Genomic DNA, 15649 nt, shown 5'->3' on the forward strand with positions numbered 1-15649 from the left:
GATCGGTACCTTTGTGACATCGAATACTCCTCTTGCTGTTGCTTTTGGTATTTCATGTAGTTGCTCCTCTCCCTCATATGCCACCACATGTACACTCTTAAGCTCTCTCCAACATAAGATTGAATCTATACCATAACTGTTCCGCGTCATCCTTCATCACATCTGATAATTTGAGATAAAAATGTTAAAGTAGCAAGAAAAGGAAACTCAAGCAACCCTTGAATGGTAGCCAATACTCACTATCTGTTCCTGTCTACTTTTCTCTGAATTTCTGTCTCCAAACATCATATTTTACTGGATTTGCATTATTCCCCCTCTTACCTCATGCTTTCTGACTTTGCACAACCTTCCCTTTATAACGGCCTTAGCTTCAGCTCCCAGGCAACCACCTCAATAAAAGTCCAAGCTTGATATGACATTGAGCTTTTCTTCCTCCACATTTCCTCCAACCACGTTGTTCCCCAAATGCAAATGTTCCCTGAACAACATCCTTTATGTGGAGGAGAGAGAGGAGCAGGGGTAAGTTCTGAACCAATTCAACCGGACAGGATTTCTACTGTTTCTCTCTTATCCCCCAAGCTACACAAACAGGACTGTCTTGACAGCCTGATCCTGCCCTCTGAGCCAATTCTTGGCTTTGTTCAATCCTATCCAACCCTGTCCATTTTCTAGCCCACCACCCCTGGCCCCGCATATCCATGACTCCTCTGATGGATTCTGCCACTTTATGAGCATAGGAATGAATAGTCCATTTAATCACTCAATTCTGTTTCATCATTCAATAAGACCATAGCTTACTACAACCTAACTCCATATTCTCACATTTGCTCCTTATCCCTTAATATCTTTGGTTAATAAAAATCTATCACTCTGAGTTTTCAAAATAACAATTGATCTAGCATCAATTGACTTTTGTGGCAGAGAGTTCCAAACTCCTATCACCCTTTGTGCGTAGAAGTGTTTGTACACCCTTGTTTAGAAAAGGTTGTAAGGATAAGCCCAGCAATTACAGACCAGTCGGTTTAACTTCAGTGGTGGGGAAGCTTCTAGAAACAATTATCCAGGAAAGAATTAGTAGTCATATGGACAAATATGGGTTGATTAGGAAGAGCCAGCATGAATTTCTAAAGGGAAAATTGTGTTTAACTGATTTGCTGGAGTTTTTTGAAGAGGTAACAGAGAAGGTAGATGAGGGTAATGCTGTTGATGTGATATACATGGACTTTCAAAAGGCATTTGATACAGTGTCACAAAACAGAATTGTGAGAAATGTTATAGCTCATGGAATAAAAAGGACAGTAGCAACATGGATACAAAATTGGCTGAGTAATAGGAAGCAGAGAATAATGGTCAATGGATGTTTTTCGGGCTGGAGGAAGGTTTGTAGTGGAGTTCCCCAAGGGTCGGTATTGGGAACTTTGCTTTTCCTGATGTATATTAATGATCTAGATCTTGGTATTCAGGGGACAATTTCAAAGTTTGCGGATGATACTAAACTTAGAATCATTGTAAACTGTGAGGAGGACAGTATATAGAACTTCAAAAGCACATAGATGAGTTGGTGGAGGGGGCAGATGGGTGGCAGAGAAGTGTGAGGTGATGCATTTTGGTGGGAAGAACAAGGAGAGAAAATATAAAATAAGTGGTACAATTCTTAAGGGGGTGCAGGAGCAGAGACACCTGAGTGAATATGAGCATAGATCATTGAATGTGGCAGGACAGACGGAGAGAGCAGTTAAGCATACAGTATCCTGGGCTTTATTAAGTTGGCATAGAATACAAGAGCAGGGAGGTTATGGTCACCTTATATAAGAGACTAGTTGGGTATTTTGTACAGTTCTAGTTGCCACACTATACGAAGGATATGAACACATTGGAGAGGGTGCAGAAGAGTTTTACAAAAACGGCTCCAGAGATGAGAAACTTGAGTTACGAAGATAGATTGGAGAGGTTCTCCTTGGAGAGGAGAAGGTTAAGAGGAGATTTGATAGAGGCGTTCAAAATCCTGAGGGGATTGGATAGAGTAGTTAGGGAGAAGCTGTTCCTGCTTGTAAAAGGGTCAAGAATGAGATGGCACAGATTTAAAATGATATGCAAAAGAAGCAAATATGATGCGAGAGAAAACTTTTTCACACAGCAAGTGGTTCGAGTTTGGAATGCACTGTCTGGTAGTGTGTTGGAGGCAAGTTCAATTGAAGCATTCAAGAGGGCATTAGATGATTATTTGAATAGAAACAATGTGCAGGGTTATGGGGAAAAGGCAGGAGAATGGCACTAAATCATAATGCTCATTTGGAGAGCTGGTGCAGACACGATGGGCGGAATGGCCTCCTTCTGCACCATAACAATTCTGTGATTCTGTAATTGCACTACTGAAAGGTCGGGCTGGAATTTTCCAACCCCTCATGCTGGTAGGATCTTCCGGTCCTGCCGACGTGAATGGGGAATTCAATGGCTTGCTGGCCCTGCTGCAGGAGAACCCACCGCGGGGAGGGGCTGGGAAATATCGGCTTCCGACTCTAATTTTCAGTCTATGCCCCTATCCTAGATTTCCCAATCAGCAAAAATAGGTTCTCTCTATCTACCTTTTCAGTTCCTCTTAATATTCTGAAAACATTGATCAAATCACCCCTTAGCCTTTTACATTCGGGTAATACAATCTCTGTTAGTGTAATCTCCCCTTGGACTCCCCTTGGAGTCCAGATATCATTCTGATAAATCTGCATTACACTCTCTCCAAGGTCAATATACCCAGCTCCGAAGAAGTGTCATATTGGACTCAAACATTAACTCTGTTACCCTCTTCATGGTGCTGCCAGACCTGCTAAGTTTTTCCAGCGTTTTCTGTTTTTGTTTCAATATACCCTTCCTAAGGTGTAGTGCCCAACACAACCACAGGAGTATTTAAACCAGTCTGAAACTTGACTTCAACTTTCTCTATATATAAAGGCCAGCATTCCATTTGTCTTTTTGATTATTTTCTGTACCTGTTCATGACATTTTAATGATCCTTAAGTCTTTTTTTCCCACTGTTTCTAGCTTTTCACCATCTAAATAGAACCTTGTTCTATTCTTTTTAGATCCAAATTTTACATTTGCCTACACTGAAATTTATTTGGCCAAGTTTTGCACATTTGTTTAATCTATTAATATCTCTTTGTAATTTTATGCTTCTAGCTACACTGTTTATAATGTCACCTATCTTTGTGTCATTGTCAAATTTTGATATATGGTTTTCTATCTCATCACCTAAGTTATTAATAAATATAATGAATAGTTGAGGCTCTAACACAAATCCTTGCATCAGATCACTAGTCACATCTTGCCAATTGGAGTACCCATCTTTACAAATGACTCTCACTCAGCTTAAAATTTTCAAAGTGTTCAGTCACAACCCTGTCCACCATTTACAAGGCACAAGTCACGAATGTGATGGAATACTCTCCATTTGCCTGGATGAGTGCAGCTCCAATAACACTCAAGAAGCTCAACACTATCCAGGACAAAGTAATCTGATTCATCACACCCCATCCACCAACTTAATCACTCATTCCCTCCACCACCGAGGCACGGTAACTGCAGTGTGTACTATATACAAGATGCACTGCAGCAACTCACCAATGCTCCTTCCACAGCAGTTCTCAAATGCATAACCTCTACCACCTAGAAGGACAAGTGCAGCAGATACATGAGAACACCACCACCTGCAAGTTTCCCTCCAAGACACTCACTATCCTGACTTGAAACTGAATCGTCATTCCTTCACTGTCACTGGATCAAAATCCTGGAACTCCCTCCCTAACAGCACTGGGGGTGCACCTGCACCACATGGACTGCAGCAGTTTAAGAAGGCGGCTCACCAACAACTTCACAAGGGCAGTTAGGGATATGCCACAAATGTTGGCCTTACAATTGACGCTCATGGAATAATTTTTTTAAAACTCCAGTCTTAGTTATAGACTCCAGCAATTTTCCAACAACAGATACTTACTGGCCTGTAATTCCTTGGCTTCTTTCTCTCGCTTTTCCTAAGCAGCAGAGTGCTTTTACCATTTAACAATTTTAGCTTCTCCTGCTCTAGCTTCCTCCTTTTCATTATAGATCGACAATCCCTCTGCATCTTCATTCCTCACTACATGGTCTTAGGACTCTCTGATTCTTCCTTGAAGAGTAGACCAGCCAATCTTCATCCATTCTGCCTGGTCATGTTTTCACCTTCTTTTGAACTCCGCTCACTTGCGACAGATAAAATGGCGTTGCTATGCAAACTAACATTTTGGTTGCCTGTCTTTTTGAAGTATATGTGGGACACTCTGTCAGGCCCTAGCTTCCTCCAACCTTACTCAACTAATGTTGAGGGTGGCCTGCCATTGAGACACCCTCTCTCTGGAGTGGCAGCCTCAGCAATGGCCACCTTTAAAGGTGGTGCTACTGAAGCTGCTGAGCTGCCAGTCCTCTGATTGGCTGGCAGTCCTTGGGGGTGGCTCCAGCACAACCTCTTAATTGCCGTTACTTGCAATATGTCACCATGGGTCCCGCTGCCTGCTGAAGAAACCTCTTGCTTTCAGCCCACGCTATGTGACTTGTTGGTAAGCATCAAAATTTATCCCATGTTTCAAATTCTCATTCAATCCTCCCCTTTACCTGGTCCATCTCATCGCAAATACTCTGTTAATTTGACTCCAGAGCTACCTCACAGCACACACTGTTCCAAGTCTGAGATGTTCTCTGTTCTAGCATCGTAACAATTCTGTGATTCTATAATTCTCCTCCAAAAATACAGAATGTAACATTATACATGTCTGCTTCCTACCTACCAACCAAGTGTCCCAGCAGTAATAAAAATAGAAAATGCTGGAAAAACTCAGCAGGTCTGGCAGCATCTGTGGAGAGAGAAACCGAGTTAACGTTTCAAGTCCATAGTACTCAAAATTCCTGTGCAGTGGTTCTGAAGAAGAGCCATATGGACTCGAAACATTGGGGGGGAAGTGCAGGAGCAGGTGCAGGCAGCCGCGCCTCCGATCGGTGCCCCCAATTGGGGGTGGTGGAGGTGGGGGGGAGGGATTCCCTCAGCTGAGAATGCGCTATTTTGTGCTCTAAGTGCTGCCTCAGGGAGATTGGTGCCAAATTTAAAAATGGTAAAGGTGCACAAACAAAATTTCCCCAACATGTCCCCTCCTGTGACAGTGTCACATGTGTTGGGACATGTCCATCACTTTAAATCAAACATTTATTAAATTTTTTAAAACCTACATGAAACCTCATCCCGCCCATGGATGAGGTTTCCTGCTTCTTCTGAAGCCCGCTAGAGCTCACGGCCTGCCCACCAACCTTAAGGATGGACAGGCAGGTCCATTAATTATGTCAATTACTTTTTCAATGGCCTCAATTGGCTGTTGATAGGTCGGCGGGTGGGCAGCTGATTTGGCTGTGCCCCCGCCGACCTGAAAATTGAAATGACACGGGGTGACGTCGGGAATTCCGCCTGACATCATCCCTCCACATTTTACACATCGGCATGTGGGCCCCACCCCCTGCTCGCCAACCTAAAGATTCTGGCCATTAACTCTGTTTCTCTCTCTGCCTGTAGATCAGAGGGGGAAAGTCTGATGGTGCAGTCTAACGGGCATAGATCAGAGGAGAAGAACTTGATGGTATAGTCTGAGGGGCATATAGGAGGGGGACGTCCTGATGGTATAGTCTGAGGGGCATAGATAGGAGGGGGACGTCCTGATGGTATAGTCTGAGGGGCATAGATAGGAGGGGGAGGGCCTGATGGCACAGCCTGCGGGACATACATTGGCACTTTAAATCCAGAGGCAGAATCTTCAGGTCAGCGAGCAGGTGCGGGGCCCGCTCGCCGACACGTAAAATGACATGTGGTGATGTCAGGCATGTGTCCCGATGTCATCGCGTGTCATTCAGATCTTGAGTTTGGCGGGTGAGCACTGGAGTCGGCTGTGCGCACGCTGAACCATCAAAGGCCTATTCAGACCATTTAAACAACAATTAAACTAATAAACTGAGCTTCCCTTCCAACCTTAAGGTTGGCGGGCAGGTCAAGAGCCCTGGTGGCCTTTGCATTTACCATTAAACCTCAACCACAGGCAAGATGAGGTTTCATGAAGGTTTTTAAAGTTTAATAAAATTTTTAAATAAAATTCATTGACATGTCCCAGCTCATGTGACACTGTCACATGAGGGGACAGGTCTTAAACATTCTTTTGTCTTCATTAACATTTTCAAAAATCAAACTGATCTCCCTGAGGTAGCTCTGTACCTCAGGGAGATTTCTGCACTCTTTTATGCGCATGCACTTCCGGGTGCGAGTCATGCTGGACAGGCCTTAATTGGCCCCCCCCACGTAAAATGGCGGCGCGCAGCCAATCGTGGGCAGTGATTGGCTACGCACCCGCCCACGGCCGCTCCTGTCCAATCCCCCCCAATGGGGAGAAAATTCTTCCCCAGGGTTATGAAGCTAGTGAAAGGACTAAAATCAGGCCCGGGAAAATCACAAACCTCCTATTATTGGACGCGTGAGTGGTGAAGAAGCAGCGTCCAGGGAGGCATTTGCGGTCACCAGAGGCACCATTATCAGAGATGCAGAAGCAGCAAAACTACAACATTATCGGGCGGGCCCTGTGCATCGCTTCCCTAATTGGCCAGCAAGCTAGCCCCTTCCGCCCCACTTGGGAATCATGCCAACTTCCCATTCCGCTGGCGGGATCCCTGTCGCCTGGATTAAATCCCCTCCAGTCATTTTCAGGCTGTGTGCAGAAACATCCTGCGCCACAACAACAAAAGCAAAAATACTGAGGATGTTGGAAATCGGAAGCAAAAACCGAACCTGCCAGAAAACACTCTGTTGTAGTGGGAATTCTTTACATGTCTCAATGATGAGACTTATTTATTCATTAGAGGTGGGTGTCACTGGCTAGGTCAGCATTTATTGCCCATCACCTAAATGCCCTCTGAGCAAAGACAATTAAGAGTCAACCACTTTGCTGTGGGTCTGGAGTCACGTGTAGGCCAGACCAGGTAAGGACAGCAGATTTCCTTCCCCAAAGGACATTAGTGAACCAGATAGGTTTTTACAACAATCAGCAATGGTTTCATAGTCATCATCAGACTTTTAATTCCAGATGTTTTTTTGTTGCATTCAAATTTCACCATCCGCCAGGGTGGGATTCAAAGCCAGGTCCCCAAAGCATTACTCTGGGTATCTGGAATACCAGTCCAGTGACAATGCCACTATGCCACCACTTCCCTTGAGATTTATATAATCAAACATAAACCTTTTATTGTCAACCTTTAGCTATTTACAGATCCCAGGATATTGTCAAGCATGGTGCTTTTACCTCCATGCAGGGCTGGTTCCCGGGTGTTCTCTCCAGGCTGTTCTCTCAGTCTATTACCATGTCACTCTATACATCATACCTTGGGTCCTGCTATTCTCCAGCCCCACATTAACCCTTGCTCTGCTGAGCACCTTTACATTACAATGGCATGTAGGCACATACAACATCATACAACACTCAACAGGTCAGGGAGCCTCTGTGGAGAGAAGGACAAAGATACATTTTTCAGGTGGATGACCTTTTGTCAGAACCATACCACAATGAGGGTCACATAAATCCAAGATTGAACTAAAAGCAGCATCATCAACAACTCTTGAAGCTTCTGTTCTCAGCCTGTGCTTGTTGTTGTTAAAACTGAGCTCTGCTGAGCTGAATCAGCAGGTTTACCATCCAATTAATCCAGATCTGATACCAGTGAGGCACAAAAGGGTAGTGTGAATGCTGTGAATAGAATCAATAGAGTCACTCAGCAGAGAAAGAGATCATTCAACCAATTGCACCTGTGCTGGCTCTTGAGCTACTAATCATCACCAGCTCTTTCCCCACAGCTCTGCAATTTTTTTTCCTTTTTGAGTATATTTACAATTTAGAAAATGATTAATGAATTCACTTCCACCACTCTCTCAGACACTCCATTTCAGGTTATAACAATGAGGAAAGACTGTGTTTCCTCATCTCGACCTAGCTTTTATCACAGTTATCTTAACTTATCTGTATCCTCTGGTGACTGACCCTTCCACCTTGAAACAATTTCTCCCTATCAACTTGATCAAAACCCCTGATAATTTTAAACACCTCTATTAAGTATTAAAGGAAAAAGGCATATGGGAGGGACACTTGCCTTTATCAATCGAGGTATAGATTACAAAAGTAGGGAGGTCATGTTGGAGTTTTATGGAACCTCAGTGAGGCCACAGCTGAAGTACTGTGTGCAGTTCTGGTCACCACGTTATAGGAAGGATGTGTTTGCACTGGAGGGGGTGCAGAGGAGATTCACCAGGATGTTGCCTGGGATGAAACATTTAAGTTATGAAGAGAGATTGGATAGACTTGGGTTGTTTTTGTTGGAGCAGTGAAGACTGAGGAGTGACCTGATCGAGGTGTACAAGATTATGAGGGGCATGGACAGGGTGGATAGGAAGCAGCTGTTCCCCTTAGTTGAAGGGTCAGTCACAAGGGGACAAAAGTTCAAGGTGAGGAGCAGGAGGTTTAGGGGGGATGTGAGGAAAAACCTTTTTACCCAGAGGGCGGTGACGGTCTGGAATGTGCTGCCTGGGAGGGTGGTGGAGGCGGGTTGCCTCACATCCTTTAAAAAGTACCCGGATGAGCACTTGGCACGTCATAACATTCAAGGCTATGGCCAGGTGCTGGTAAATGAGATTAGGTAGGTAGGTCAAGTGTTTCTCACATGTTGGTGCTGACTCGATGGGCCAAAGGGCCTCTTCTGCTCTGTGATTCTGTGATTAAATCTCCCTTAATCTTCTCTGCTCCAAGGAGAACAACCCCAGCTTCTGCAGTCTCTCCACATAACTGAAATCCTTCATCCCTGGTACCCTTCCAACAAACCTCCTCTGCCACCTCTACAAGGCCTTGACATCCTTCCTAAAGTGCGATGCCTGGAATTGAACACAATGGATGGAATCTTAACAGTCCCAGGGAGGTTGGGTTGAAGTGGGGACTGGGAGGAAGGTAGAATGGGAGGGCATTGGTTCAATGGGTAGCAGCTGTGGTGAGTAGACATTTTGGGCTGAATTCCACCCCCCCCCCGTTGGGGGGGAAGTTGACGGGCAGGCGCGTATGGACGCATTTCCGATCGGTGCCCCTGATTGGAGGTGCAACGCCATTTTATGTGGGCGGGCCAATTAAGGTTGGACGGGCAGGCCCTTTAATTACTTAATTGACCCTGTTATTGGCCTCAATTGGCCCTGCCCCCGCTCGCTGACTCATAAAATTCTGCCCTTTGAATACATAAGTGTCAAGTTTTGGGCAGATAGAGGGCACCCAGATTTTGCAGATGGGCTGTCCACTAAGGCAAAAGTCCGGCAGGTGCCTGGAGACTTCTGGCCTGTGGGGAGGGATGGCGTGGGCCAAAGGCCTTCTATAATTATACCCAACACCACACCCCCATTCCCGCCATCACCACTGGAGCAGCAGGTGACAGTTCGCAGGTCAAGGTCATTAATATATGTCAAAAAGAGCAGTGAACCTAATACCGACCCTTTGGGGAACACTACTACATACCTGAACCTGATAGCAAGCCATTTAAGATGATTTTAAGGCAGGTGGCCAAAAGCTTGCTTAAAGAGATAGATTTAAAAGAGCATCTTAAAGGAGGAGAGAGAGGCAGGGATGTGTAGGGAGGGAATTCCAGAGCTTAAGGCCTTGGCAGCTGAAGGCACAGGATGTTAGTGGTTGAAACAGCCCATGCATAGAGCATCTTACTTGTCATATGGGCAATAATGAAGATAATGAATGGATAACTGTTGTGTACGTGTGGGTGGGATGTGTAGCGTCACCACCACCTGGATGTGCAAATGCATCGTTCCATGGGTAGCTCTCGATGATTTTACTTTTCGATGATTTCCTTCTACAGGGTATCTCCATGCGGCTGCACTCATAACCATTTCAGACAACTGATCTGGTGTGTGCGAGTCAAATTCATGTCAATCACAGGGTTCCCCTTCAAGATGTGCGATTCAAAGAATGGGATCATTTAACAACAGCCTCAAAGAGCCCCTGTGTATCCCTTTACTGGGTATTAATGGACTGGATGAACTAACAGGGAATTCACTTGGCCCCTGTCATTTCATAATAAAACAACCTTGGTATCAGACTGCTGCACAGTGAGGGGGCTCAAATGAACTCAAGATGTGTTGCATTGCTACTGTCTTTCACTGAGTACATGTTTAATGCTGGAGAATATTTATAATGATCCATATTGAATATCCATCTGTACGCAAACACTAAGAACTTTAACCCCATTGTCCTTTATTAAACTATTTTCTTATTGGACCGACACTGAGGACAGCATTTTGTCTTTTATGGTCAGTAAATCTGATTCTTTTGGATATGACATTAGACCAAATCTGCCTGCTTGGGTGGATCTAAAAGATCCCACAGTGTTATGTTGAAGAAGAGCAGGGGACTCATCCCCGGTGTCCTGGCCAATATTTATCCCTCAATCGACATCACAAAAAACAGATTATCTGGTCATTATCACATTGCTGTTTATGGGAGTTGGCTGAGCGCAAATTGGCTCCCATATTTCCTACAATAGTAGCTACACTTCAAAAGTTCTTCATTAGTTGTAAAGCGATTTGAGACATCCGATTGTTGTGAAAAGCACTATATAAAAGCAAATCTCTCTTTTTTAAATGGCAAAGGTGTGGGAAGGGCGTGAAGGAATATTTATTTGATGTTTAAAAAGCTATCCTTCCTGTTTGCTTTATGTTAATACTCTATTCCCCTCAATTAGCCCAAGTTCCATTTGATTTAAATTATTTGTTGTGTGTGACTGTTACACCTTTATTTAACCGTTTCGATCATCCCTGGGAGGCAATGTTGCGGGGGTCGGCTGCTCAGTATGGTTGCCAACTGTGATTAAAAGTATACAAAACAAAAACAGAATTACCTGGAAAAACTCAGCAGGTCTGGCAGCATCGGCGGAGAAGAAAAGAGTTGACGTTTCAAGTCCTCATGACCCTGATCCGAGGGGAGCATGAGGGTGTCCAGGGTGAGACTGTGGATGTCCAGGTGGTGACTGAGGGTGTCCGAGGGGGATTCTTAAAAGTATTCCTGGAGGTTTCACCACATGATTTGCCCCCATGCTCCAGCCATTAGTTGGCCAATATATCATCCTTGTAACGCACTGCCTTCCTACACCAATTGGAAAGCACAAAGACTCATTACCCAATTGGATAATGCTTGACTGTCAGTCAAATTGCCTTTTATTTCCCCCATTTTCTATAGTTGTATAAATGGTAAAAAGAAATGTTCAATGAAAATAACAAAAAAAGAATTTTTAATACCCCTGTGATTTTTCTCCACACAGCAGTATTCAGGAGATTGATCTTCAATTCCTGGAGATTCCAGGCCAATCCTAGAGGGTTGGCAGCCCTACTGCTGAGGTGTGGACCCTGCTGAGCAGTGAGATAGATGCTTTCTGTCCGCTTCGCTCATGGTGAGATTATTCACTTTGCTTTGGATGCCGCTCCTCATGCAGCCCAGCTGTGAGAGTCGGTGAAGCTCCTTAGTCAAACATACATCTTTACACTGCATGCCAGAGGAAAAGATCAATAAAATGTAATTAAATCTAGTGAGCAGTCACACAACCATTGATTCATTATAATCAATTACCCAAAGAAACTGCCTCACAACTGCTTGAGGTTAACATTTTTAATCTCGCCAGCCTGCTTGTCTCAGCATTTTCTATTATTTCAGAATCAGATGAGGCATGTGAATTCCTCATATTGCGTTCTCTCAGAATTTCTGTTCGATACTGCCCCCACTGACCATTCATTGGCAGGTCTTCAGAAATATTACCCTCATCCCCCCAAGGCACAAACAGACAGGAAGCAGGGAAAGGAAAGAACTTGTATTTATAATCACATCTTTCACAGCCTCAGGATGTTGTAAATCGCTTTGAAGATGCAGAAAATTTGGATTTATTTTAAAGTTCCAGCCAGGACCAGCAGCTAGGGTGCCAAAGCATACGCAGACAATCACAGCCTTACACGAAAGCTAAAAACTTGTACAAAGGGCTCAGCTGTAAATTTGCAATTAGGAAATGGGAGACACACATGGGCGGGGACAAGAGATGACTCGATCAAGAAATGGGGAAGGCCATTTAACACCATCTGATAGCCTCGAACCACATCCAGTCAGCTCCCCCACCCCCCCACCCCCCCACACACACCCACCCCCCCCCCCCCACCCGTAAGCCTTTTGTATAGAACAAACATACATTCCCTGCTGTCCCCAAAAGGACAATACTCAGTGTCTGCACTGCAATTACTGTACAAGAACACAGTTATCAGCCCACCAGGGGGTCATTGTGCTGTGGCCTTCGTCTAACGAATACCATTAAGTTGTAATTGATAGTAAAAAATATATAAAGTCTGCTCATTTGAACCTCGGTGGAGAAGTGCCTGGACTGCCCAGTGTTTGCTCCCAGCATGCGTAATAAAGGAACCACTTGAATATTGCATCTGGACTCTGAGCGCTGAAATTTTGTACCAGAGTATTCCCTAGACCTTTCAGCTTTACAGCCAATGAAGTGTAAGACAGGAACAATATAAGGAGGCCCTCAGTGCTGAGTTTCCACTGGGTTCGCTAATAGCTGTGATAGTACGGGCTGTAACAATCATGTACAACATATAGTTTAAAACAAATGTAATTTGGGCTGATTTCAGGCTCTGTCTGGGCTATAGAGATGAGAAATTCAGTCAGGGTTCCTGCCCAAGATTATTGCCTACTGACCTTTGCTGATTTTGCGTGTGTGTGTATCATAGGTGCTGCCCAGATTGGTTGTGGGGCTTCTGTCCTGTCCTCTGCCCCCATGCTCCTGCTCACTGTCAAGAATGAATAGCTAATGAGGGGGAGGTACCAAAGGACACGTGTCGTGTGGCTGAATTTTCCTGGCCCTGTGGAGATGGGCCTGGAGGCGGCAGGACAGGGGAAGTAGCAGGGTCGGCACCCCCCCATCACGCTTTCCTGCCTCCATGCTGGTTTCCCTGGGGGCAGGCAGCTGAAGGGCCATCAGCGCTTCCTCTCATTGACCCCAGGAATGAGCCTCAAGCCACGGGCAAAACCATCCCTGTGGATGAGACTTCCCTTCCGCACTGACGGCCCTAACAACCGTGTGGGCCTTCTTTAATTTTCAATTCTCAGCAGCCTTCCGAGAGTGACTCTATTTTGAGGCCCCCCCCCACCCCCCACCATGCTCGCTTTTCTAAGTGGTGCCCACCTCTCCCTGTGGGGCTGCCAACTGGTCTGTGCCACTGGGCCTCCTGCCTTGGGAACCCAGCCACCATCCTCTTCTTAATTGGACAGCCAACATGGAGCTGGCCAACCAGCGGGAAACTTGACAACAGGCGCGGGCTCAGGACCTGCAGCAGGTTCCTGAAAACTTATCCTATGGTGCCTGTCAATCCATATCTCAGCACGTGTGAGAATAATGCTTTGACAAGGGCTGTACACACCCAGGGAAGGAGAGCAGGCGAGAAAAGTGGCAATGAAAATAAACCCAGGATTAGCTAAGGAATCGTAATAAAACTCTGCCCTAAATAACTGTAGCTTACTGACAAAGTATTCCCATATGTTCGTGTACTGTGACACTCTTGAACTATAACATGCTGCTCTGGTCCATTTAAATTAATCTAGTGGAATTTTCTAGAAGTTTTCCAAAAGCCCACACAATGGAATCCTTTCTCCAGGTGGTCATCAGTTTTAATCACTGATATTCCAGATTCACTTTTCCTCTTGCTACTATTACACAAGAAATACCAGCAGTATCTCTGGCAGTATGGTCAAAGGAGGCTTCTGTACAAGCCGTCAGTCATCAGCCATGGCTTAGTTGGTAGTTCAAGTCAGAAGGTTGCGGTTTCAAATCTGATTTTGGTGTCTAGAGTGTGAAGTCTAGTTTGGGAATCCAGTGCATTACTGAGGGTATTCTGAACTCCCACAGGTGCCTCTCTGTAAAGGAGATATTAAACTGATGCTCTGTTTACCCTCAGGTGGACATAAACAACCCGCAGCACTATTTCAGAGCTAAGGAGTTCCTTCTGACACCCTGGCTAATATTTATCGCTAAAACAGATGATCTGGTCATTAACACATTGCTGTTTTTGAGATCTTGGTATGCTCAAGTTAATATTTGCACTACATCACAGCTCTTCATCAGCTGTAAAGCACTTTGGGATGTCCTGTGGTCATGAAAGGTGCCATGTGAATGCAAGTATTGTTCTTAATGCTATGTGCATGCAGGTGCCCTTTCCATTTAAAGTTTATTACCGCTTCAGAGTTTCAGAATGATACTTTGTCACCCTATTGGGGTGATGTGGGGTGATTGGGGGAGAGAGAGAGTTCTGGGCTGCACTGCAGGTCAGAGAAAGAAAATTTGAGGTGTTGCTTTGATACTTTCCTAATGGCAATCAATCTCTCCTTCCCACACGGCGAGAAAGATGGAATTTGTTTATCTTGAGGGTTGGTAGCCCTGCCTTATGCCAACTAAGAAACAGCAAGTACGACACAGCATGCATAAAAACATCAATACTGACTGAAAACCTTTCTCCAACAACAATTCCCACTGTGTCTCTTGAAATCATTACAGAAGTAGCTGTAATCGTGCAGAGTGACAGCACTCCTTCATCGTGGAACACTTTTGTTACGAATAACAATTCCTGTCAGGAGGTACTCCATAGAAAGTGATACATCAGAGCAGGAGGGTGTCAAAATAGTAGACACTAGGCCATAGGACCATTTGCTGCTCCAGAGGCTTCCAGACTTTGGGGTCCATGCGGTTGTTTCTGATCGAATCTCATAGGCCTCAAGGTTCTGAATTAGCTGCTTTTAGCTTTGTTGCCTCATGGATGGATAACTCCTAGTCCAGAGGGCCAAAATCCTTTAGGTTTGACTATCTGAAATATAGACTTATTAGCGAGTATAGATTTCAACTCTTTACACAGTTCCTGCAACGATTCTTCCCAGTACAGCCCCTGAAGCTTAGATTAGAGAAACTACTTTAGGTACTATAATATACCAAAATAGTTATAAATGGTGGTTGGGGTTTTCATAGAATCCTATGAATCATAAATAGGCCATTTGGCCCATTGTGCCTGTGCCCACTCTTTGGCAGCACTGTCCACTTTAGTCTCATTCCCCTGCTTTTTCACCATATCCCTGTAAATTAGTTCTCTGCAAGCACGTGTCCAGTTGTCTTTTGAAAGTTCTGCTTCCTCCATTCTTTCAGTATATGGTTTCAGATCTTAAGAGGAGGCAGTGGAATAGTGGTATTGTCACTAGACTGGTAATCTCTGGGGTAATGCTCTGGGGACCTGGGTTTAAATCCAATAAAAAGCTGGAATTAAAAGTCTAATGATGACCATTGCCAATTGATTGTTGTAAAAACTCATCTGGTTCACTAAGGCCCTTTAGGGAAGGAAATCTGTTGTCCTTACCTGGTCTGGCCTACATATGACTCCAGACGAACAGCAATGTGGTTGCATCTTAATGCCCTCTAAACAAGGGCAATATGGGATGGGCAATAAATGCTGGCCTAGCCAGCGATGCCC

This window comes from Carcharodon carcharias, chromosome 16 (genome assembly GCF_017639515.1).
Source record: "Carcharodon carcharias isolate sCarCar2 chromosome 16, sCarCar2.pri, whole genome shotgun sequence".
In the NCBI taxonomy this organism is placed as follows: Eukaryota; Metazoa; Chordata; class Chondrichthyes; order Lamniformes; family Lamnidae; genus Carcharodon; species Carcharodon carcharias.